Raw genomic sequence first — 25,035 nt, forward strand, 5'->3', positions numbered from 1 at the left:
ATCCGCACTAGCCTAGAGAGATTTCATGAATTTTTCTGATGTTTCTAGCAACGTTGTACTCATTCTCACATTGAGTAGTGGGTTTGATGAAAAGGTTCCTTGATTTTCAGCAGGAAATCCCAAAAAAAGAGCAGTTCTGTGGAGACACGGAGAGGACCAAACTGTGCTTCTCTGTCTTTATTTTTGTTCTGTGCAGACTTAAGTGCAATGACATTTGCCCTGTTTCATTACTCAGTGAAATCTGAAGTACAATGGATTATCTCTATTTACACTTCACTTAAGGCAAACCCTAGTCTCGGAAATAGATGTGATCAGTGTCATATCTTATGAACATGGACACATTTTATTTTGGAAGTGTGGAGCAGATTTTGGTAAACTGACATACTTTGACTTTTCCATCAGCTGGCTTCCTAGTGGAAGGAAAACTTTCTGCATGATTCTGTGTCGAAAAATTACAACCAGTTAGTGGTTTCTATATCATGGCCTGAAACCTGAAAAAGGGAGAAGACCCGGGGGGAAATCGTGTTGCCAGAGATGATCTAAAAGTTGGGCCAGCTAGGCAGGGAATTTCAAGTCTATGTGGCAGCTGCATTTTGCAAGCCCAGCTTCCTTCTGTTTGTGGCACGGCGTATCTGGATAGTGGATGCAGCAGTGTAGGTATGGGCAGCCTAGGAAGTTGATTTTGGCAGCAGTCCTGCCTCAAGCAGTCACTGGAGGTAATTAAATTGTCGTCCCTCTTCTTTGTGTCAGAGCCCTGCAAAAATCAACCTGGAAACTCCTGGTACCGCTGAGGCATCCCGGGAGGAGGGTGGTGGTGGCCAGAAGCGGGGAAGAGGCATCGCCCCTGTTTTTCATCCTCTTGGCAGTGGCAGGAGGGGCAATGCCAGCCCCCCCGCTCCCTGGCCAGCCCCGTTATCTCGGCTCCCAGACGAGCGGGACGCAGCTTCCCACCCTCGGCGCCTTCAGCCTTTGCCAACGCTTCAGTAAATCTCCAGTCATCTCTGGATTTTGACTCGATCTCTGATGGCCACGTTTACATCGGGTCCAACAGCTTTTCAGTGCATCGGCAGCCCTGACACGGTCGAGGCATTCCTCTACAGCTGTCTCCTTTTCCATTTATTTTCAGAGATTTCCGCTGCATGGGGGCACAGCCCTGTTGCTTAGCTGTTTGGTTGCTTTGGAAAGCAATGTGCTGTAAATATAGCATTTCACTGTCTTTGGATGAAACAGTAAGTCAATTCAGGATTTGGCTATGAGAGCAGGATTCAAAGGGAGAACTCCCGTCCCCTTCCGCGCGCTCTGGGCTGGGCCGCCGCTGCACAGAAACCCGGCTGCCCAGCGTCAGAGCTTTCTAAGCCACCCCAGCACACTTCCCTTACATAATAGAAGCTTTTCTCCATGCACTTGGTGAGAAGGTTGGCATTTATACCGGCACAAGTCAACTTAAATGTAGTTTAATATGAAAATTATATCTATGAATTGCCTGAATTTGCATGACTCAAATATCAGGCATAACATTGCTTTAACAGAGTTTTGCATTTGCTTTCTTAACACAGAATAAGTATATTTAATTATTCTACCCTTTTCCCTACCAGATTTCAGATTATTTTTTTTTTTTACTACCATCTTTATTTTATAATACCTTTCCTTAAATGTAATTATTTACTTCCTGTCCAAAAAGCAAGCTCACCTTCCTAAATCTACTGGAGATGAACAACACAAGTTGGCCAGTGCATCGACAAACTGTGATTGTAACTGTCCGAAAAAACTTTTAACTCAAATGATAATCCCCATGAGTGCTAACTGTGATTCGGTAGGGCGGTTTTATGGTTTAATGTCCGTGAATGTTTCTTTATGATTATTGTTCATTGCATTAGACAAAGCTCAGAGAAAAGACCCAAAGGTCATCAGCAAGACAGAAAATTGTCTGAGAAGTCCCAGTCCCTATGAAAATAATTATGTGTGACCTTCACCACGTCCACAGAGTCTCTGGATGGAGTGCTTAAGGAAATGACTGGCAGATTTGTGATGACTGTCTTTACCAATCACTTAAAAATTTAGCCCGTTGCACAAAGGGATTGCAGAAGTAAAAAGTCCGAGCGTTCAAGCCTGCACACAAACCTGATCTGGTTTTGTGGTCGTGTGTGCTGTAGAGCACATGCAGCAAAAAATTAGGAAGAGGAGCGTTTGCAAAAAACGAGGAGAAGATAGGTTTTCAAAGGTTTGCATACATAACCCCCTGGGTGTTGCGATGAGGACTGCATGGGGAGGGTTTTTAGCAAGAGGGAGAGCAGAGGCGGACGGGGCGGGGAGGACCATCCCCATCCCAGCTTTTCTGATGCCTCACCCTTCCCTCTGAAAAGAAATGCACCCCGAGAGAAGGGTAAAATGGGGCCGGGGGGGTTGTGTGTGTGTGTGTGTGTGTGTGTGTGTATGTGTGTGTGTGGAGGGGGCGGGGGGGGTCGCTCGGTTCCCCGACAGCTCATGTCCCCTCCTTGACCCGATTTTGGCTGCCCCCACCTCCGTGATGAAGTGAGGGCTGCGGAGGGTCTCGCCAGTGGGAAGTTCATCCCCCCCCCCCCCTAATTCGGACGTGTCTTCATCTTTCCCCTGCCTTGGCTCTCGGCTGGCAGGGGGGGCGCTCACCTAACTCTGCACCCCCCCCCCCCAAACCTGCCCGTCCCGCCGGAGCCCTCCCGTTGCCGAGGGGGGGGGGGGGCGGGCAGGGGAGGTGCGGCCGGGCCGGGTTGGGGGGTCGTCCCTCCCCCCCCCCCCCCCATCCCCAGGTGCCGCCCGGGGAAGCGCGGCGGGGCGGAGGCGCCGCTGGGTCCCGGCTCCCGCCGAGGGGGCGGCGGATCGGGCAGGTGGGAACCGCCGAGAGCGGCCGGGGCCGGGGCGGGGGGCGGCTCGGCCCCCCCGGGGGAGGCGGGCAGCGGTTTGGGGAGGTGCGGGGGCTCGTTGCCATGGCTCCCTGCAAGCTCTGCCGGAGGAGATAGTGATGCCAGTCACGGAGGGACCCCTCTTCCTTCTCGTGGGTGTGTAGCGGGGCTGGGTTTGGGGTGGTTGGTTTTGGTTGTGTGTTGCTTTTTTTCTCTTTTTTTTTTTTTTTTTTTTTTTTTTTTTTTTAAAGCGGGGGGGTGGAGCGATTAATTTGCAGAGCTGGGACGGGGCCGTGGAGACGCCGCCGCCGGCCCCCGCCCGCTGCCGGGCTTCAAGGTAACCCGGGGGGGGTGCGGGGAGGGGGGTCCGTGTTCCTCTCGGGGCTGCCGGGGGGGTGCAGGGACCGCGGGTGCCCAGCCGCCGCCTTGCCTTTCTACCCAAAACCTCTTTCATTTAATTTTTTTTTTTTTTTTTTTTTTTAATCTCTTTTTTTTTCCCTCCTCCCTGTCCCGCCCCGCCAGCTCCGCGTTTCCCCCGGCAAAGCAATTCGCAAGCGGAGCTGCGCTCAGCCCCGCGGAGGGGCGAGCAAGTGCCCGCGGCTCGGAGAGTGTGTGTGGGGGGGAAGCCCTTGGAGGGCGAGGGGGGGTCCCCGGGGCGCAGGTCCGGTCCCCCCAACCCCCCCCCCCCCGCCCCCAGGGTGATCCGGGGCTCCCCCGGCCTCGGCAGCGGGTCCGGGCGCGGAGGGCGGAGCGGCCGCTGCCCGCGGAAAGTTTGCCGGAGGGTGCGGAGCCCTGGGGCGGGGGGGCTCGGGGGTGTGTGTGTGGGGGGTTCTGCGTGGGCAAGGACAGAGCCGGGGGGGCCTCCGTGGGAGGCAGGGGAGCTCAGTCGCGTGGTTTAGGTGGGTTCAAGTTTGCAAGCCCGGGTGTCATGCATCTGTGCAAACACTTGTTTCTTTCCTTCCTAATGATTTGGGAGAGCTTTTTTTTTTTTTTTTTCCTCTTGCAGTACCTTATTAGAAAATACCTAATTATAAAAATCCGCAGGTTTTGTGTGTGTGTGTTTTGGGGTTTTTTTTGTGTTGGTTTTTTTTTGTTTGTTTGTGGGGTTTTTTTTGTTTGTTTGTTTTTTTTTTTTTTTTTGTTTGTTTTGTTTTGTTTTGTTTTCTTCTGGGGAAGCAGTGTGACTGTGTTGCACTCCAGGAGAGGCGTAAGAATCTTTAAACCTCAGTGTCGTGTGCTGTGTGTTACGAATTTGTGCTGCATGCTCAGAGCATCTGTGGTCTCAGCTAGGTTTAGCTTTCCACGATGCAAAGAGATTCTGTTTTCTGTGAGTTGGGCACCGCAAATGTAAATAGAATTTTCATCTCTCACTTCTATGACTAATGTTACTTTGCTGCTTATTTTGGGGTAGAAAGGAGCTCAGCTATGATCTGTTGGATAACATACCATAACTTAACAGACAGAAAGCAAGTAAATTAATTCTCAGTGCTACCTAGAAGTAGTTTTGCTTGAAACATGTTTTGGAAAATTTCATCAGAGACCTGACAGGTGGTATTTCTGTTTGATTGTCAAGGGCTCATTTGATGTGACTTAAATACTTGTTATGTAGCTCTCCCAAATAGCATTCCTAAACCAATAAATAACAAATATTATGAGTTTAGTTACAAGTTTGAGGAAAGGAGGTGGGGTAAAACGTGCATCTTAAAATGAATATGTAATTTTTTCCCATTTGTGAACACACGTGCGACGTTGCCTTGTTGGAGCTGTGCACGTGATCCTCTGCTCGGCTTTTACTGGTGTGAAGTATTAGAGTGCATGACTACTGCTGTGTTAACACTGTTGCTTAAGTAATGAATTTTCTTCATCTTTCAAAAAAATAAAACCAAGCCAAAAAACACCTCTCCCAAAGGGTCATTAAAAATTAGAAAATTCTTGTTAGCCAGTTTCTGTGGTCTTAGGCCGAGCTTCTGCTCTCACTGGAGAATGGCTTACAGATGAACTACAGGACCAGGCTATGCTATATTAAAATAAGATGCAAAAGATAATATACCAAGGAGTGTAGGAGGTAATGGAGTTCCTTCAGGAATATTGCACAATATATGTGCAAGTATCATTAAATATCTTTACTAAAAAAAAAAAACCTGTCAGCCATCCTAGAGTTAGAAGTTTCACCATATGCAACACAGCTTTTAAACCAGTTCATTCTCTAAACTCTTGCAATTTATTATTGACTTTTATCAAAATAGGAATAAAATGAATTCTGAATCTGAGGCTGAAATAAAGAGTCTGTACTTCAGCTATATACACCTTGATTACATTTAACTCACAGTGTGAGTGAATATGATTATTATGGATATTTAGTATGTGTTGCTTCAGTAATTAAACTTGATGAATGGAAATATAACGGTCTACTTCTTTATCCCAAGAAACTCAGCAGATAAGACTTCAGTTAAACGAAAGATTACATTATTCACAACATGTATGTGTACCTCGAGTGGCTTGGACTGTAGCCATCTTGTTTGCCAATAAAAATCTACTTTATCACGTTTGGAAGGAAAAAATAAGAAGTAGCTATACGTAAAACGATGTTGTGGACAGTTGCTTCCATGATAAGGATCCACTCCTTTCCCCAGTGGGAGAGGACAGGGACTACTTTAAACACTACTAATTAGTTCAGTTTATCTTGCATGCGTTACAATGCTGTAGTTAGTTAATTATAGCTTTTTCCATTAGCACTATGTTAAGAATAATGAATTAACATAGCACAGAGATCAAAAGAACATCTACAAAGTTTATCTTGGAGGAAAGAAAGTGTTATTGTGTGGCAGGAAGTCCCGGTGGCTTTCCCAAGGCGCAGATTTGTTGGAATTCCTGAGCTGGTGCTTCAGAGCCAGATGAATGACTTGAATTGATCACAAACAAGTGACACTGGAGCTCTTGGTTGCTTAGCAACCCACTGAGATGCCACAATTTCTTTTGGTATATTTGTCCAGTAAAGTAGAAATTCTGTTTTGTTAAAGATCATTTTTTTTTTTTTTTTGCTAGCACAAAGCCCACCTTATAACAACCTTAGATTGTGCATAATTAGAATTGATGCCTCAATACAGGGTCTGGGGAGCAGCACGGGTATGAAAAAATGATCAGGAATCTTATTTGTAAGCCATATTCTGGTGGTGATGTGCTCAGTGTTTTATAACAAGTTTCAATTGTCCTTTCTCGGTTAGACTTCTGTTCAAAAACCAAAATCATTAGTGGGACAAGTAAGTCTGAACAAAGACAGTCATCTACCGAATGCTTTTTGAACAGTTCCCTTCATGCTGTCTTGAGGTGTGAGATCCTGCAAGGTCTCGTGGTGTTCCCCCTCGCTCCGTTATGAGTAAATGAAATGCAACATGGAACATGCGGTTTGATCGTTGTCTGAATTACATCGGGGCAGCCGGGCCCATGTGGTTGGAGATCTCTGCAAGGTTGTCCTCGCAGAAGACACTGGTGTCTTACCAGATCTATTTTGTGTAAGAAAATAACAGACTTAGTACTCAAAGAGCAGAAGGACGATAAATATTATTGTGGTTATATATACCCGAAGTAGCAATACTGGCTTTAACCAGGTTGTGGCATCCTGCATACAGTTCATGCATGCTGAATTATAATTTTCTGTCAGTGAACTCTTTATTGTTACCCTTGGGTCCATGTATGCTGGCATCTTAGTGCTGGAGTGCACTGTGGAAGGGAATCTTGCAGTCGGGCCATCCCCACTTACTGTGCTTTGGTTTGCGTTACGGGGTGACCGCGCAGACCGGTTTCATTTTGGATGAGCCTAAGCCACAATAGCTGTTTCAGGAGCTTACCGTGTGCACTTCAGCTGCTAATGGGCTTTTCACCCCTGGCCTCCTGACTAGAGCTGAAGTGAAGCCTTTGCAGTGTGTGTGGATGGGTGGGTTCGGGGTTCTCAGCACCGTTTTGCTCTACTTGTCTCTGTCAGTTTGAGCTCGACTACTTGCTAATACAGACATATCCTTTTCCTTCAAAAATTGTAACTAAGAAACATGCTAGAGCGAAGAGAGCTGCAGGCTGTCATGGCATTTATTTTGCTTAGTCAGTAGTGGGCATTCTGGAAGATTTCTTCCTCCCTTTTGGTGGGAAGAAGGAATCCAAGTATTTCTCTTCTTTCCTAGACAAAGAGCTTGGGTATTGCATGATTTATAGATGTATCGGACTAGAAGGGGATGTTGTAGCAGTGCCCATAATAACTGCTGCCGTATTTGAACCAAAGTGAAGCAAATCTCAACTCAGTATTCCTAGGCTAAGCCTATTAAAGTTCATAATCTGTGTCCTTATAGAGGCCTTTCTAGGCTGACAAAATTAGCGAAAGATTTAGGTCTATGTGAGCTTGTTTGATTTTGATGTGGGTTTGTTTTTTTTTTGCTGTTCATTCTATGTAAGAAAGTCAATGCCCTAAACTCAGTTGTGTGTGTTTGGTTTTGTTTTGTGGGTTTTGTTGGTTAGTTGTGGTTTTTTTTTGTTGTTGTGTTTTTTTTTTTTTTTTTTTTTTTTTTTTTCAGCTACTCTCCATGTGTCTCTTTTATGCACTGGTTGCTGTAAGTGCATTTGCATACCCAAATGCTGATTTGAGCTTGCCATTGTAGAGATTGCCTCTGTATTATAAACAGATGAAGGTACACAGTAATATTTGGTGTCTCAGGTTTCTCCTCCCAGCGTGTCCAGGCACCCCATATGAAACTCACAGTGTGGAGCCGTGATGGCCGTTGTGATGTGTTATTTCCTCAGGTTGCAGTGTTCCCTAGCAGATGCTTCCTTCTTCCTTCATTACACCTGAATGTCTAAAACTTCAAAAAAAACTGCAGATGGAAAACAGTTTATCATGAAAATTAGTGTTTATTGTTACAGCTGAAATAGTGTTAGTTGTTTTGAGTGTGGCCTCCAGGGGCAAATCCTGCTCCATGTAAGAAGGACAAGATTTATGTTGCTTTCTTCATTAGGGTTTATAAGTCTTCATAATTGCTTTTGACCCTCACTATCCCCCTCTTTTCTCCATTTATGAAGAAAATTGCCAAATTCTCTTTTTCAGGTGGTGTTCTCCTTTTGCCGAGTCTGCATCAAGATGGAATTAAATCAGAGGTGTGGTGGGGATAGGACTCGTGTTAGGGAGGGTGACAGGGAGATTGGGGAGGACAGGGATGACCCTGCTTGGATTCATCCTCATCTTTGCTCCTGTTCTTCTGCACAGAAGCAACAGAGATGTCTGGATCCAGGCCTGAGCTGATGGTCTAGCCTGGGTAGGGTTTTTTCTGTAAGAGTCCAGCTTTCGAGGATATTTTTAACAGATGGTTCCTGGTCTGGCTGTAACAGCCGGTCTGTCAGCCAGGCTGAGCTGCCTCGGGGACAGCCCCGTGCCGAGCTCCCGACAGGTAACCTCCAAACAACCGCTCCCGCTGTGGCAAAACCGGAGCTTTTCACTGTGTCCCCATTTCATCCTCCCCACGTTTACGCTCAGGGTGGTGGGGAAAGCTGAGCCTTGCGTACCGGCCGTGGGCTTTGCTTTCCCCTGGGCTGCCCCAGTGCAGCAGCAGATCTGTACTGGTGGTCTTCGCATCGCTCGGCGAATGCTCTTGGTCTTCAGCCTGGACCCCTCCTCCTCCTCCTCCTCCTCGCGGGAGCGTGGGAGGCAGCTTGTGGGGTTGTGCATTCACAACTGGTTGTGCCTGCTGGTCTTTTTTTAGAGGTGGATGGGGCTGTAACTTCACAGGTGGGAAGGACCCATGTGAAGGAGGTCTGGGAAGTCTCAATGCCCTCGTGAATGGAAAGTTTAACTACGAACACGCCAAGTAGCGAAAGCCCAGGACTCCAGTCCTGAAGAAGTGTATCTAAACATTTCAGTGAGCCAAAATCACTATATCCTACCTTTTGATATAGCTTAGTTAGATGGCTTCAGTGCTCCTAAAAATCTCATTTCAAGTGTCTCCATTTTTTGGGAGACCCTAGACACGACTCTGAAAGATTGGCAGTTGATATTCAGGACAACCTCCTGGGTGAAATTAATTGGTTAGGCAGTAATCTCCGAGGAGGAGTAGGGAAAAAATAAATTGCAGAATTGGGCCCATCCACCTTTCAGTCCGTGTCTCCTTTGGTGACTTTGAGTGTGACACAGCCAGTTCCCTGTCAGCCCTTCCTGCTGGCTGACACAGAAGAGGTGGCTTTGAATGCTGCCTGCTGTGCTTGTATGGCACTTGAAAGGAAGAGAGGACTGTCTTTAAGGGGTGTATTCCCACAGCTTTAAAGTGCATTTGAAAAATGCAGCGTTCAGGGATGTCGTGTGTATTACAGTATTAAAACTGATGGAAACCTGGAACAATGTTTCAATAAAAAATGGCTGGTGCAACTGCTGTATCCCTAGTGCTTGAAATAAAATTAGTCTTGATGAAAGATTGCTCTGCTTATAGAAAAGTAAAATTATTATTCCAGGGCAGATTTTTTCTGTTAGAAAATACCATAACAGTGCTTTCAGCTAACAGTAGTTACAAATTCAATGACTTTTTTTTTTTAAAACATACTCACAGAATATATCTTTTTTTTTTTTTTTTTTTTTTTTTGTTCAATGAAATCAGAGAATTGTTAATAATAAAAGGTGATAGGTTTTGAAGCACCTACTTTTTTTTTTTTTTTCCAAGAGTTATCTCATAGCCCAGTGTGGTCTGTCTGTCTCATCACTAAAATCCTTCCCTCTGCAGTACTGGAGCGGTTTGTGTTGGTTGATACGGGTCTGTGTGCCTGCTTGCACCCATGCCTGTTTGCCTAAATTTGTTGGGTTTACTTCTTCGTAAGCAAAATACTCCAAACCATAATACGTTTGCTGATTTCAGTGAACTTACTAACTGAAACTAGGGCTACTGCTCAGGTATTTTACTAAATAAGGGTCCTGTGCTTTATTGTTCATAGGTTATTCTTTCATATTACTCCACAAATGACTTTGTTCTAGTAAAATTTCATTGTATAGAATAGATTTTAGAGGATTTCTATTTTGCCCTGATATGAGTCAGAGAAGGTCCTGTCTGATCTTGGTCATGAGACAGTTTTACAGCTCAATAAACTGTACTCAGTGCTTACTTTTTATGAGTTCTGCTTAAGCATTGATCAAAATGGTAACTATTTTGGTAATTAAAATCCAAAAAGTCTTTGAGATAAATATTTCTTTTATGACATTTGAGCAGGAGAACGTAACACGGAACTGAACTACTAGTATCTGCAGGTATTAATGGAAGATTTTATTTAGTGTGTTTTTAGGAAAGTAATAAACCCGATACACTGCAGTGACTTTCAGGATTAATACTGCACGTGAAAACCACTGGTGAAGTCATGGCGCCACTGAAATGGATGGTCAAACTCCCACTGACCTCAGCACAGTCAGGTTTTTATCCCAAGAGTGATGAAAATCTAATTTACAACCTAACCAGTTTGAGAAATAGGCGTAATGGCTCAGGTCCTTGACTGATACAAATTACTGTGGCTCGGCTGAGGATGATTGAGTTACCCTGACTTAGGCCATCTGGGCTTCTGCAGAATCGCGTCCGACGTCCGCACGGGCTGGTCGTGCCCAGCAGCGAGCACGCTGTAACAGGCTGCGTGCCCAGGCTCGCTGCAAACAGCCACCTTCGGAGCTTTTTAATGGTGTCTCCTATCAAGTGGCATATTCCTGTCTCGTATTTTGACTGGCAACAAATAACCAGGAAACAGTCATGAATATTCTTGTTTTGTGAGTCATACAAATTACACATGTCGTACTGTAAGCTATAGAGTAACAGTGATGAAAGGACTGTCCCAGCCGTACAGAGCTAAGCCATACCTACTTCGTTAAACATACAGGGTTGCCACTGAAATCCACAGTAATTGCTCAGGGTTTACTACCTGCATGACAAATGCTCCTATTATTGACTGTATGAGGTTTGGCTTAGGCTTTCGCCTAAATCTGAGATTTTTATTCTCTCCGATTATCGGGTTGAATTGCAGCATCCCTGCTGTCTGTGTCTCTGCAGCACTCAACCGGTGATTTTTGCCCACCCCGCTGGCTGGTGTTGTTGGGCTAATACCTGCCCAGACGGTGCCTCCCCGCTGGGAAACGCTCGGACTCGCCTCTTCAGCTTCACGTTACATCCCAGGGAGCTGCTGAAAATTGAGAGCGGTTTGAGCTGTATTATGGCACAAAGCTTTAATAAAGTGCAGTAGGTGTGGTGGCACCAGGAGGTAATACGGCTGGTCTGGTTGTGCAGCCCCTAAAGAAAAGAAAGTTTCTCCCATTTATTTCCATGTGTGCAGGATTCTGCCTTTCGGAGCATTGTACCTAATTACCCTGCCAGTGCAGCAAATTTTCACTGTCAGCCATTCCCCTGTCAGACATCACTGTGCAGTGAAACCTCACGTAATTCCAACTGCATAGCAAGATGAAAATTTCATCTTTGGTGCATAAGAAATATGCCTCAGTATTTATTAAAAAAAAAAAAAAAAAAAAGGCAAAATCCCCAACAGGCAGCAAACATTGAGGGCTATTCACAAATCTTATCATGTGTATTACAAAAAAAAATTGGAATAATCTTTGTATTCAGCAGATAAGCAGCATTCTCCATACAAACCTCTTCCACTGTCATCCTCCAAAATGTATGCTAAGCTTGTCTGTGCACAAAGCTCCTTGTAACGGGTGGTGGTTAGACCAAATTTTTTTATCCTTACGTAGGATAGGATATAGGCAGGAGCACTATATATTTACAGTGTTAATTATATAATGCACTCACTGAAAAGAATAACATGCAAACTTATGAAGCTCAGGCTATGGCAAGCCATTTAACCATCTATAGTTTAACATATTTTGCATTCCCCAAACCCAAATGCCCCCAGATAGGGAATGTGCCCTTAAAAATTTTAAGCCTTTAAATTAAGTGAATTTAAATTCACTCATTTGCATACTTTTTTTTTTTCTTTGTTCTGCCTGAATGAGATATTACTTCAGTAATTGAACTGTAACTTAGCTACAGGTAAATAATGTAAGACAGTTTATATTCCAAATGCTTGACCGCATTAGGGTTGTGTGGTGCTAATCGGGCAATTTGCAGTGCACCTTTGAGAGGAGACGGTGTCCGGTCCACTTAGGATCACCGAGCTCTGGGCTGGCGCTTGAAAGTTCAATTAACGTGTGGTGCTAAATGTGCTTCTTGAACAGGGACTCGGAGGGATGCTGTGGGGTGATGAAACAGGCAAACAGGCATCCCTGGGAAAAAACTTCTTACTGAGTTAGTAGCATATAGATAGGTCAAAGCTGAATTCTCCTAAAAATAAAATTTTACAGCTAAAACATAACACTGAAGTCTCTGAAATAGCTTTCATGAGCAGGCTGTGGTGATGGCCTTTGTGGTTTGTATTGTTCTCAGCAGCTGGATTTGTCATCTCTGTACCCGTGCGGCAGGCAAACTGGGATGGGTGGACAGAAACGGTGGTGGGAGAGAGAGGCAAGACTGATCAAAGACATTAACTGTCTATTGGAAAAAGTCTTGGTTAGTATCTTTGGAAGAGATAGGGTGATATATCATACAAAATGACAAAGTATTTTTGGCTCCGTTATTCTATGTGTCTTGGTGTTCTGTGGGAATACCAGAGGAGCCCACACACAAAGAGGGAAAGCTGAAGGAGATACGGGATGGTTGTCTGGAGAGCTTGGCACCAATCTCAGAAAAATAACGGGTAAGTGGATAGAGGACTGAATTAATATAGAGTTAAAGAATAGAGAGATAATTAAGGCCAGTCACAATGGCTTTCTGAAAAGGGAGCCCATTCCTGATGGGGTTATGGGTTTGATAAATCTGGGTAACTAAGCATTGCGGTGGAGTTTTCTAGGTGTTAGATTTGGTATCTCATGAAATCTCAGTTAAAAACAAACAAACCAACCCAACAAAGTTAGTATGTAAAATTAGCAGCAGTCTTGTTTAATGGATTAACTAACAAAGCTGAAAAGGTGTTTGCCTGTGGGGATTGTTTGTTGAAAGATGTGTGGGTTTAGCACAGTTTCACAAGAGTGAGAACTAGTCCTGAAACTGTTTAACATCTCTGTCAATTATCTGGACACCAGAGTTAAATGACTGCTGCCAAAGCTGTCGATGAGGCAATATCAGTGGTGTGGAAATAATAATAGTAAATTATATAGAGTAGATTGACCACTTGGCAAGATGTTGCTCCTTCCTCTGTTCTCCCAACAGTCTGTGCCTTAACCAATGCACTGGAAGAGGGTATCCTTGAGAACAGTTCATAGAATCACAGAATAGTTTGGGTTGGAAGGGACCTTTAACAGTTATCTTGTCCAGCCCCCCTTCAACTAGATCAGGTTGCTCAGAGCCCTGTCCAACCTGACCTTGAATGTTCCCAGGGATGAGGCATCTACCACCTCTCTGGTCAACCTCTGCCAGTGTTTCATTACCCTCGTTGTAAAATATTTCCTCCTTCTATCTAATTACCCTTTCTAATTACTGTGAAAGGGTATGGAGGGGTCACAGCAGACAAAGGAAGGAAGATGACTTCTCAGTGGGATGCTGTGGCTGAAGGACTAGCAGAATCCTTTGACACAGGGTTTTTAGCTGAGTGCATGAGAATACTGGAAAGCTGTGGCCAGTTTTGGTGCCAACAGCTGAAAAAGGAGTTTACAAAACTGAAGAGTCAAGAAAATAACCACAATATTGATTTGAAGAGTAGAGAAAATTCCCTGCAGTGAGAGATTTAGAGCTCAATCTGCTTAGCTCATCAAAAAGAGGATTGAGAGAGGACTTGATTACAGGGACAAGTATTTTCATGGGGAAAGCATATCCAGCTTTTTAATCAAGAAGAGAAAAGAAAAATAAGACCCAATAGCTGGAAGCTGGAGCCAGACAATCTTAAATTAGACATTAAACACAATTTTTTATCTGTGATTAACCACTAGAGTGAACTATGATGTGTTTAAATCGAGACTGGATACCTTGTGTGATATGATCAGTCAAACACAAGTTACTGGATATGATTCGCAGGCGATAGGGAAAAGCACAGCAGCCTGTGATGTACAGAAGGGTGCAAAGGCCTTAAAATCTGTGAGCGTTGAAAAGGGCTGTTGAAGGAAGAAGATAAGAAAAAGGAGGAAAGTACACAGGAAGCACAAAAAGGAGAAATAGAAGCACCAGAAGGGCATAGAAAGGAATTTAAGCTGGAGAAGGAGCTTCTGTTTCTAAATACGGGAGCATATGTCTCAGCAAAGTGAGTTTTGGCATTGGAAGCACCTTGAGTGTTGGCAGAGCTGGAGTCATCTGTTTCATAGTCAAAACAGTAATTTTGCATTCCGTGCTTTGTTAATGATGATGAAGAAGCCTCCTATTTGTGGTTTGGGCTTTTGGCACCGTTGGCTCCCCGTTCTGCTGCTGTGAGGGAGGACTGCAATCAACTTGGCTTAGCCGTGACGGAGGGGGCTGTATCCCACCGCGGGAGCCGTGCCGCGTCCCCCAGAAGCGAAGGGCACGTCACGGACCGCCCGGGCTATGGCACAATTTACCTCTTCAGCAGTGAGCTGGCACTGTGGTCTCTTGCGTGCCCTTCACTTTACTGACATCAGTATTATGCATACAAGTTTTAAAAGAAATCGTGAACCCTGTATTTATACTATTAAAAACAAATTTTTGGGAAATCCAGCAGAGAAAGGTATGCGGTCTCGGCTGTTTTGGAAGAGTACTGTCTGTGCATGTGTTCATCCCCTTGAAAGGGTTTCACCAGACCAGTGACTGTGTCATCTTTTTTCAAAGAAACATGCTGTATTTCAAGTGCTCACTGTGCCTAATAACCAGGTAATTGTTAATTTAAATGTAATACTGTGTTTCTTCAGTGGGGAAGTGCAGTAGTTCAGTCAAGATCATGGTCCAGGTACATTTGCCGCTGGGTTTTTCTGCGGATCTCCAGTTATAATGGAAGTGAAACAGAGGCCTTAAGGACTGTAAGTCACTTTGCTATCATGGAAGCTCTTTAGTCAGGACTGAAAATCACTTTTCCTGAAAAATTTTCAGAAGCGCTGTCTTACGGACAGGGTAGAGAATACTACTGTAATTGTTATGTGGAGACAAATAACTCACATACAGTATTTGTTACAACTCCACAACAAAGCTAATACCTTTGTTTAGCCACATTTCCTGTATTGCTTTTGGATTTGAAGAGAGTAGTTATTTCAGGATCTCTTCAGTGGAAATGGGCAACGTGTTTCCTTAGGACTATTTAACGGAAACATAAACTTTTTGTGATCAATTAGAGCACCCAATTATTTGCAGCTCTGCATGGCTCAACTATTTCTGCCTCATATGGCCATAAACTTTTTATATTGCCACCAATACCAAATAGCAGTTTTCTGACTTCTAGGCCAGCGTGTGGATATTTTCAGGACTGCACTAGAACCTGGACTTATTACGGTAATATTCTCCTTGGAACTAGGCAGACTGATAAATTGAAATACACTGTTTTCTTGTGAAAAAAAATATCATGCAAGAATGTCTGCACTACCTGTAATAACTGACTAACTGGACAGTAATTATTCCAAAATACTGTTGGAAATCTGTTGACCTTGATGATAATTTTCTTTCTCAATGGACATCTGAATAATTGTCGTTGCCTAAGGATTCCCTAGAAGCTGCTCTCAAATCAGAGCAGCACTTCAGCATTTAACTCACGACATTGTGACATCTATTAGGAACGCAGAGAGGTAGGAATTACCCTATTCAATCCGATTAAAGATCCAATTAACTTAGAATCCTATCTCTGTTAGTAACTAATAGTAGATGACTCCACACCCTGGGAAATAAAAAAAACAACAAACCACCAAAAAAATCAACCCCTAACTTTCCTCCTTCCCCCCCTGAACTCTCATTATCACAATTAAACAACAAAGTGTCCCTGAAAGATTTTTTTTTTTTTTTTCTTTTTCCTTTTTCTTTTTTTTCTTCTCCTTACCAAGCACTTACTTCTTGGCTTCCATCCTGAGACATGAGATCAATAGCCCTTATAGCCCTTATAAATTCTTATCCTGGCTTGGGAAAGTATTCTTATTAGCACTTTAAACATCTAATCATTTTTCTAATCATTGTGTCCTTTGTATCAATAACATTTTTGTGTCAGAGAGTTCACAGAGTTAATTATTGTGATTTTTGTTTTTTTGCCATTTTAAATTTGCTGTCTCTTAATTTAAATGTGATCATTAAAGCGACTATTTGACCTTGTTTCACCTGTTTTCATAAATACTTATGTCTGTTATGTTCATTCCTTGAACACTTCATCTGTACATGAAATACTGATAGTTCTTTTCATTCCTTTCTTAAAGGGACCTTTAATATTTTCCTTATTTTTGATCTGTTTTAGTCCTTTCCATTTCTATAACTTTGGAATGCCCTTTGAATGCAGTTATACTTAGGGTCAAAGGTAACACATCTAAACTGCTAATCTTGCACCATACTTATTTTTAGTCCTTTTGAATGCATTCTGTACAGAACCTCCCGTCTCAGTTGCATCTTGACTACCTTGGCCTTCTGAGCAGATGCTTTCTATTGAAGTGATTTTTCTTTTTTTGTAGAAAGAAAACAATCCAATAGAATCACTATTCGCTTTCAGCCTTCCGAAGGCCGGGGGCTATTTGGTGAATTTAACTTCAGTTAAATAAAATGAAACAAATCTATTATGACCCTCTGAGAAAGTATCATGGATTAGATCACAGGCTGTTTCTAAATATAGGGATCGGAAATTAATGTCTCCTTGGGTTGATGATTTTGTAACTGTCTCCTGCAAGGCTTTTCACAGTTTCCTTTGAACTGAGTGGCCTGGCCATTTCTTAAGGGATAGTAGTTTGAGTGGATAAAGTGTTAAGATGATACACTATAAGATATATGTATACGCACGCACACAGTTATTTAAATTGCTAAATATAAATGTAGGTTTTTGTATGAAATTTTTAACCATCATGGCAGTTCATGAAAAAAGAGAATTTGAGATTATATGTATCTATGTATCTATAGCTCTTTTTTTTTTTTTTTTTTTTCCCTAAACCATTTTGTGCAATGGGCAGTAGCTTTTGCCTTGGGCTTTTGAATCTGATACTACTTTGTCTTCCCTGAAAATAATCAGAGTACCAACAACATCTGATGTGACTGAAGGGAAACAAACAAAAGTGAAGCAGCTCAATATGGAGCATATCAAATTTTTAGATTTATTCCAGGGACATGAATTTTCAAACTTGAAATTACACACCTATGATGTATTTGTTTGCATGAGTATGCACATACAAGTGCACATAGATCTTCTATTTATAAATATGTATGTATGTGATTCAGATCTTTGTCTTGTGCAGCCAAATGAGAAGCGCTGGAAAGCTCGTATGCTAATGGTTATTGGTTCCTAATGTCTAACAGTTAGGTCTTACCACAGCTATGGAGAAGTGATCCAGATTCCTTCTGGTTTGGGGTACTGATTTTATTTGGGTGCTCCTCTCTGTAGAACACCTTACTGTGTTTGGCTGCAGACACTTGCTGTGGCAGATGTTATGACTAGGAGCAGACAAGATTCAGATTTTTATTTTTTTTTCCTTTTTTTTTTTTTTTTTTTCATAAGTGACTTGCCCCCAGGCATGTTTTGACAGGGAAGATATCATTTCAAATTAAATGTGAATGTGGAGGCTTTCCAAAGCTACAAATTGCAGAGATTTCTCAGCGTGACTCAAAGAAAAAAAGTGTTGTGCATGCTGATCACTTGCTGTGGTGGGAGGGTGCTGCTGTGGTGTAGCTCTGGTACTGAAATCCATAGTTTATTGCCTTGTTACAGATTTGGGCACGAGAGAGGCAGTGTCCGTGAGTGAGCTCCTTTGACTTCGTTCCTTTAATAACCATTTTCCTCTGTAAACTACATAAAGGCCAACACAGCAGAGCTGATTTTTTTCCCTACTACCTTCAGGTAGGCTGGGATGGTGGCTGGTGGTTGAAAAATCTAATTTCTCATTCTTGTTTTAAAATGTGAGGTAAATCTCTAGCATCAGTGAGCAGAAGATGTTTTTAAGAGGACAAAGAATTCCGTCTGAAAGCAGGCAGTCCAGAGGATGCTTCCTGCCGAAGGCTGCCAGAGGGCCATGAAGGGCTTTTTGTCTGAACCAAGATGATTGCTTTTCCACTTTTGAATGGGGAGAGGTGCAATGAGGAGAGGAATTCCTTGTTAATTGTGGGTTGTTTTTTGTTTTGTGCTTGTTTTTTTCTTTTTTTTTTTTTTTTGACCCCTTTTCAGGAAAATTAATGGAAGGAACATCTATGGTTCTGAATACCATCTTACGAACTGTTGATGTCTCTGATCTATGTGGCTTTTGAAGGAAGAGGCCTTAATACTTCAGATCTCAAACATTTAGAAATCTTTCCTGAGTTTAAGAGCAAACTTTTTCTTTCTAATGAAACAAAACAACCTGAGAAAAAAAGAGAACCCTCCTGCTTCTTGCCTGAATCTCCAGATTTATGGCACAGCCATAATGAAGGTCAGTTTTTCATTGTTTGAAGCTGGTATTCTTTGCGTGGGTTCTGACTTTCTGAGGATATTATGTCTTCTCAGAATTTGTCTTTCATTTTTCCCACCTTTATTCTCTTTTTCACCTGTTGTTTCAGCTTTTGACCTGTGTTTTATCTCTTTCTCTGCTTCTTCCTCTTCAGTTTTCTTCACCCCACCACTGCAGTGTCTCAGGGCAGGTGTATTTGGGCACGGAATGTTTCTGCAGCAACATGGTGTCGGTAAAAGGAGTGATGCCAATCAAGGTCTGCTTTCATCAGTGTGTGACTTCAGCTGGGATCTGTTAATTTAAGCTTCACTTGGAAATCAGTGGAAATTTGAATGCAGGCAGGATCTGGCCCTCTGTCTTGGTTGTGTTAGCCCCAAGGTCTGTAGCATCTTGTGGTCCCTTCAGGGAGACGTGGACACGACCTTCCTTTGTGTCGCTGTGTTCCCAAGGTTTTTCCTTTTGTGCTGAGAATACAGCATAGGAAAAGAATGAGAGTGAACTCTGATAGCTTTAACCTGTAATAAGTCTGATGTCCTCGGGGAGCATGGAGATTAAAGAGCCAAAATTCTCTAGGAGATTGTCACTTGGCTAATGATGATAGTAGCCTATGGCAGTCAGGGATGATATGGCTGATACTTAGCAGGGGTTGTGAACCAATTAGTCTGCTCAACAAAATACTTGGTCCGTTGGGTGCAAATGTTAAGAATATTTATAGGGCTGGCTATGGAGTCAGCTAATCAGAACTGGAGAAAGCTACTTAAGAGGCTGTCCCAGGCTCTACAGAGGCCCTGAGATTACACAGCTGACAGATAAACAAATGTTTGCTCATGTAAATACTAGGACTCAAAGATTGGATTTGAACTCTCTTTCAGTTTTCTAGCATTGTAAAATCAATTAGGAGTGCTTAAAACATGATAAAATCTGTTTCCCTGTGGAGAGCTGGCTTCGGCGGTGGCTGTCCATAGGTGATCTCCTGCAGGCTGGCTTCCTCCAGCATGCCTTTTGGTGTGTCTCGGGTGGTCCAGGTAGGAGCCTGTTTCCAGGATGGTGGACGATGTCACGTTAAGCTGGCTCAGGTAAAATGGCAGCAGCACAGTAATATTTCAGCATATACTAGCGTGTTGGTTTGCATCCGTGAACTGCTTAAGCTCTGAGTATTCCTATTAACTCTTTAACCAATTACCTCTTTAACCTGCTAACTTGCTGAGGTATGAAACTATTGCAAATCAACATTGGTACCACAGCCTGGTCCAATATGTTAGTAATGTCCTGTCCATTGTACTAGTGATGTAGAGTGGGTACTTACATAAGGTCTAATAGTATAGCTGGAGAAGAAACGCAGTAATTCATCTAAATTTACATGGTGGCTTAAAGGTTTATAAGGGTTTCTTTCTTGACTTGTTTATTTATTTGCTCTTCACATTAAGTGCAATTAATAAAACAATTTTTCAGTTTTTTGCCCCTCTAAGGCATTGCTTAGCAGAACCACTTCTGTTAAACAGATAACACAATGAGAAAAATCCACAGACTTCACTGGAAAAGCTTTTTTAAACCTGAGAATATTAATTCGTCAGATCTAAGACATAAATGTGGTTATACGTGTTTTTACAGAGAATCTGTAAATAGAAAAACAGCTTCTAACCCTGCTACTAAGCTTCTAATCAAAATATTCTGTCTTGCTATTTTACAGCAAGCAATCAGTTTGAAATACAGCCATTTTGAATTTGGTGCTGAAGGTGGTTTTCTCCAGTACTTATTTGAAAAATCAAATGTTAAACTGGGGTGTTTATTGTATTTGGCAAGCTCTACACTAGGTCTTTACTTATAGAAAAATAAAATATTAGTAAAAGCCAGGTTGCAGATAGTTCTGGTAATCACTATGTGATTTTATTTTTTTCTTCTTATTATTATGGTTTTTTACACTCCCTGTGTAAAAGCTTTCTTTGTGCTTCTGCTGTTCTGGCTCTAAAAGGTTTTAAGTGCAGTGGGTTTTAATATACAGATGTTATTTCTGATGGATCTTATATGTTGAAAATGGCATAATGTCTTTTTGGTCCTGAAAAGCACAATGCTTACTGGTACTGATAATTCTGTTAATAGCTTTTTTTTTTTTTTTGGGGGGGGGGGAGGGACGAGGAGGGGCAGGGGGTTGTTCATATGTGTATCAGAGATGCAACATACTGGCAGTTAAATGGGGTAAAAATGGTCTTTTCAAGAGGGAGATCCAAGTCCGTGGAGACTCTCTGGGGATCTCATTAAAGCGCTCTTTCCTTAATATAGTGTACTGCAATAACAGCTATCAGAATCCCCACAGTGTGGTTTCCTGATAGGTTAGTTTACACAGAATTAATTGTCTAATTTTGCAAGCAACCAGTACAGTGCACATTGTTTTATTTATTTTTTTTTTAGTCTGATGTATTGCTCTTGTGGATTCTGCTTCATATTTTAAGATAGTTTTTACGATCCATCTTTACTTATACCACTTTATCATAGCATAAATTACATAGGAATCATGATTTATTCTTATCATTCTTTTTGTCCTTCCATATGTAAGAATTCTTCTTGTTGTCCTTCCATACTTAAGAACTGTTGTTAATTAAGCAATAAATTTTTGCATAAAGTGTTTTTAAACAACACAAATAAAAGGATGCATCAGAAAAGCATATTCAGATTGTATAAGGCTTCTGTGGTTTAGATGCTCCAGAGACCAGTCCTGAATGAGGAGAGTGGATTTCCCTTGTCCTCAGAGGTCAGCTTGCTGGTTTTTCTGGTACAGGAATAGCAAAGAGAAGATGAGCCTTACACAGAACAAAGGATCAGCAACTTGCAGTCAGTTGATACAGAAGCGTAGAAAAATGTTATTTGAATAAAACCTCATAGGCTGTGCTGAGAATTTGGCTTGAACAGGATTTTAAATGTATTTGGAGCCTTCCTTTTAAAAGCAAAGTTTTTTAAAAATAATTTACAGACAAACAGAAGACTTCTGTCTTACTACCTATGTTGTTTAGCAGCATGAGAAAGATGGACTTACACAGAATATTCTTCAGCTCAGTTTGGGGCAGGACGGCTGCTAAAACAACTGTTGGTCTTGACCAACTGCTAGAAACCGCCTTCCAGCTTGACTCGCTGCTGCTACTGCCCTCGGGATCTGACTCTCCTTCCCTTCCCTGCTCAGGCTCATGCAGGTGGGGAAAAGATGATGGGTTTCTGCTGGGTCCTTGCCCCTGGACCTGGCTGTGTTCCTGCAGCCTGCTGATATTTTTACCCTGAGGAACGGCTTTGCTCTACAAAGACCGTCGCAAAATGCAAACATCTCTGCTGAAACTACGGCTGTTCGCTTGCGATCAGCATGTTGGTTGGAGGAATTGGTGACTACATCCTCAGCTACCGTAAACTGGAGAAGTTATATGAGTACCTGAAGGAGCTTTCTGCACAGACAGTCTGGAAGCAATAGAGGAGATGGCGAGTGAGCACGGGCAGGATATGAGCTGGGGGAAATGTGGGAACCCAGAGGCAGCCAGAAGAAATGTAGCTTGAGGAGGCTGTGCAGAAACAAGAGAATAGTCCTGTCCAAGTGTATGTGTGTTTGGATGTTTGGGTACCTGCTGTCTTGGTGTGGTGATGGGTTGTTAAAACATCTCCTTTTTCTATAGGATTAAGACCTGGAAGGAGGAGGGAGGGAGGGCTGAGGAGCATCATTCCCATCATTCCAGTTGGGAGTGAAAAGATGTGAAAGTTAAACACTTCGGTTAATGTAAGTGAGGGAGAGTAAGACAGTAGTAGTTGCTGAGAGAAAGGACAAGTCAGGATAGATTATTTGGACGGGGGGAGAAAATTCCAAACCAGCAAAACTATCATCAAAGCCTATGGTAATTCAGAAAGTCTGTGTTTGTCAACACTTGGATTTTATCTTTAATTTCTCATTTATATACATGAACCGTTCTCCAGGTGAAAACTATGACTATTCCTGTAATAAGTGAGCATTTTTGGACGTTGCCGTCCTTCTTGCCAGCACATCTAGGAGAGGGAAATAGAAAGCAAGTCAGTGAAAGGTGAGATTCCTTGGCCTTCACATTCATTGCCTTATTAGCCCTTGCCTCTATTAAAGAAGTTAAGGTGCAGTGTATGCTGTGAATTTATAATGCCGTAGCTATTCCAAAATGCTTTTGTGAACAGGGATTGCATCTTCCTGTTAGACACTAGATATAAAAAAGCCAGCCTTCAGGCTGCAGTATGGATCCAGCCCACCAAGCAGATGAGATGTCTAAATCACATGGGCAAAGTTCTGCTGTTCCCAGGTATTACAGACCATGGTATGTGGACTGGGCTTGACCAAACATGAGGCCGTTCTCTGTTGGGAGGCACCTGAAATGTGAATGTGCCACCATCCTGTCTGGTGCAGTGACAGGGATTTGATGGCGTGCAGAGCCTTTGAGTGCTGTGTCCCATCCTGGCACCATTAGTAATGTGCATGTTGTTCTCGTGTCAATTGTTACCTGAAAGTGGTGACTTCATATACTAAATAACACTTAAGCAAGTCTCTTTCCATCAAAAGATGAATTCCCGACACAATTTGAAGTCAGTGGGACTTTTGTCACTGACTTCAATAGGCCTCAGCCTCCACCTCATGACTCCATGGGAAGAAGAATAAATTGCTGCCAAAAATGCAACCGTGTCTGACATCCAGTGGGAAAGGATAATTAGCAGTCAGTCATGGAACTGCCATCGTGGTTGTATGATGAATAATAGAACTGAGTACAAGTGATATGTTGCCTTCCAAGTGGGTAAAATTATTTTAGCAGATTAACATGAGTGTAAGCAGCCAAGAAATACGGTATGAAAACCAAGTGTGAGATGAGTTCTAGACAGTAGACATCAACTTTTCCGTCTGGCTGGCCTCCGAAACATACTGTGTAGTTGTATGTAAACACTAAAACAGGAAGATGTTGGGGATCAAGGAGACAAAGTCTTGTGTTACTCGGCTTTGTTTCTTTTTTTTTTTGTTGAATTGGGTTAATGTTCTTAATAGAGCAAGAGAAAGATTTCAGTGAAACTTGTCCCTATTTGCTTCTCATCAAAAGTACTTGTGGAAGTGGTTAGAGCATGGTTGGAGCTCTGTTGTAAGGATGATGGTTCAAGGGTGGAGGACCGTGTTTTATGGATGTGTGTAGCTTCCATGGCTTGGAAACCCTGGTTTCTAACAGAGAGACAGACCAGCTGGTGCGGTGGACTTTTGGGATGAAGCACAAAGATAGGTGCTGGATTTACGGATCTAAACCCTCTGAGCAAGGCGAACAACAATTAAAGCAGAAGAAAGCAAGCCCGATGTAGTTTTAATCATTAGTTTCAGTTTGTAGTTGGTCTTAACACACTGCATGCAGCTTTGTGAGAGCATAAAGACGGCACTGTAATGCCGCGGCTTTTAACTAGGCCTGTTTATGTATTGTGATTGGTGAAGCTATTGACTTCATATTCTTTCATGTTCTTTATGTTCCCTTCTGTTTTGATGTTATCATGCAGTCATCTTAGCTACGTATTAAACAAGAGACTACTTCAATATAAAATGATCAAAGGGGGTAGGGGAACACAGGACCATAAAGAATATATGGAGAGCTCTGAGAGAATGATAAGTTCAATTTAAAGGCTTTTTCAAGCTGCTTAATTCCTGCTTAGATTTCTGGTGCCACCAGTAGGCAACAGTCCCTTTCTTTAAATCTTTTACTAAGGATTGACTGGCAGAATCACTGTTTTACATGGGGTTTAGAGAGTAAAAGGCCACCCTGAAGGTCAAGCCCTAAGATTTCCTCTAAGAGCTCATTGATTCTACTAGATTTTTGACTTGAAAAAAGACCACTCCTTCCTAGATCTGCAGCTTGGATACAAGTGCCTTAGTATGTGCCAGCACAGAAGGTAGGAGCAAAAGTGTAAGTGCAGGGGGGGAAAAAAAAAAAAAAAAAAGAGAGAGAGAAAGATGCTGTGGGGCAGACAGACAATGATTTCAGTCTCTCGCTTGTACAATTCAAACTGGTGACATTATTAGCTACTGGTCCATGAAAGAAGAAAGTATTATTTTATCGGTTTTAGAAATGGATTATATTAACAGTGAAATTGGACAGAATAAAGATTTATGGTCACATCCTCAGCTTGAGTAAACAGGCAGAGGACCTCTGCTTGTAATGGGGTAGAAGGGCTCGCTGCAGCTGAGAAGCTAGGCTGTAAATACTGTGGGTCTGGCTTTTTTCACATCTAAAAGTGATTGCATGGTTGCTGTGAATGAATACGCGTGTAACTGTCTTTATTTTGCACAAAAATTAAGATGAGCATGTTTTGCCTCTCTAACCTCATTATAAGATTGGCTTTGTAAGTTGCCCAGTGCTGTGGTAGTGATTAGCAAAATGAATCTGAAAGCCTACCCCATAAGCAAACTCTGCATTTGCGCTATTAGCTACTTATGTGATATTTCAATCTGATTCATTAGAAAAATTAGCATTTTTATGGACTAATTAGGGGAAAATGTTGCTTGCGCTCTTTCTGATATACAGAGATTTACACAGCTTAGTAAAGTCAAATAGA

General features: G+C 42.5%; 1 protein-coding gene across 14 annotated transcripts in view; it reads left to right on the forward strand.

Moving 5' to 3' along the window:
* The window catches only part of CHL1 (cell adhesion molecule L1 like), a 146,759-nt gene that overhangs the window by 1,812 nt on the left and 119,912 nt on the right, over positions 1-25,035 (forward strand). For 6 of the 14 annotated variants that reach the window (XM_042799477.1, XM_042799469.1, XM_042799472.1 and 3 more), the window contains exon 1: positions 2,965-3,035. The exons of 1 other annotated variant lie outside the window; for it this stretch is intronic. The gene's annotated coding sequence lies outside the window, so the exon portion shown is untranslated. Of the gene's footprint in view, positions 1-2,361; positions 2,384-2,651; positions 2,865-2,963; positions 3,036-3,120; positions 3,217-25,035 lie in introns of those variants that run through there. 7 more of the 14 variants (XM_032985631.2, XM_032985635.2, XM_032985633.2 and 4 more) reach the window with 6 other exon arrangements.

The sequence above is a fragment of the Tyto alba genome, unplaced genomic scaffold (genome assembly GCF_018691265.1).
Source record: "Tyto alba isolate M040663 unplaced genomic scaffold, T.alba_DEE_v4.0 Super-Scaffold_3, whole genome shotgun sequence".
NCBI lineage: Eukaryota > Metazoa > Chordata > Aves > Strigiformes > Tytonidae > Tyto > Tyto alba.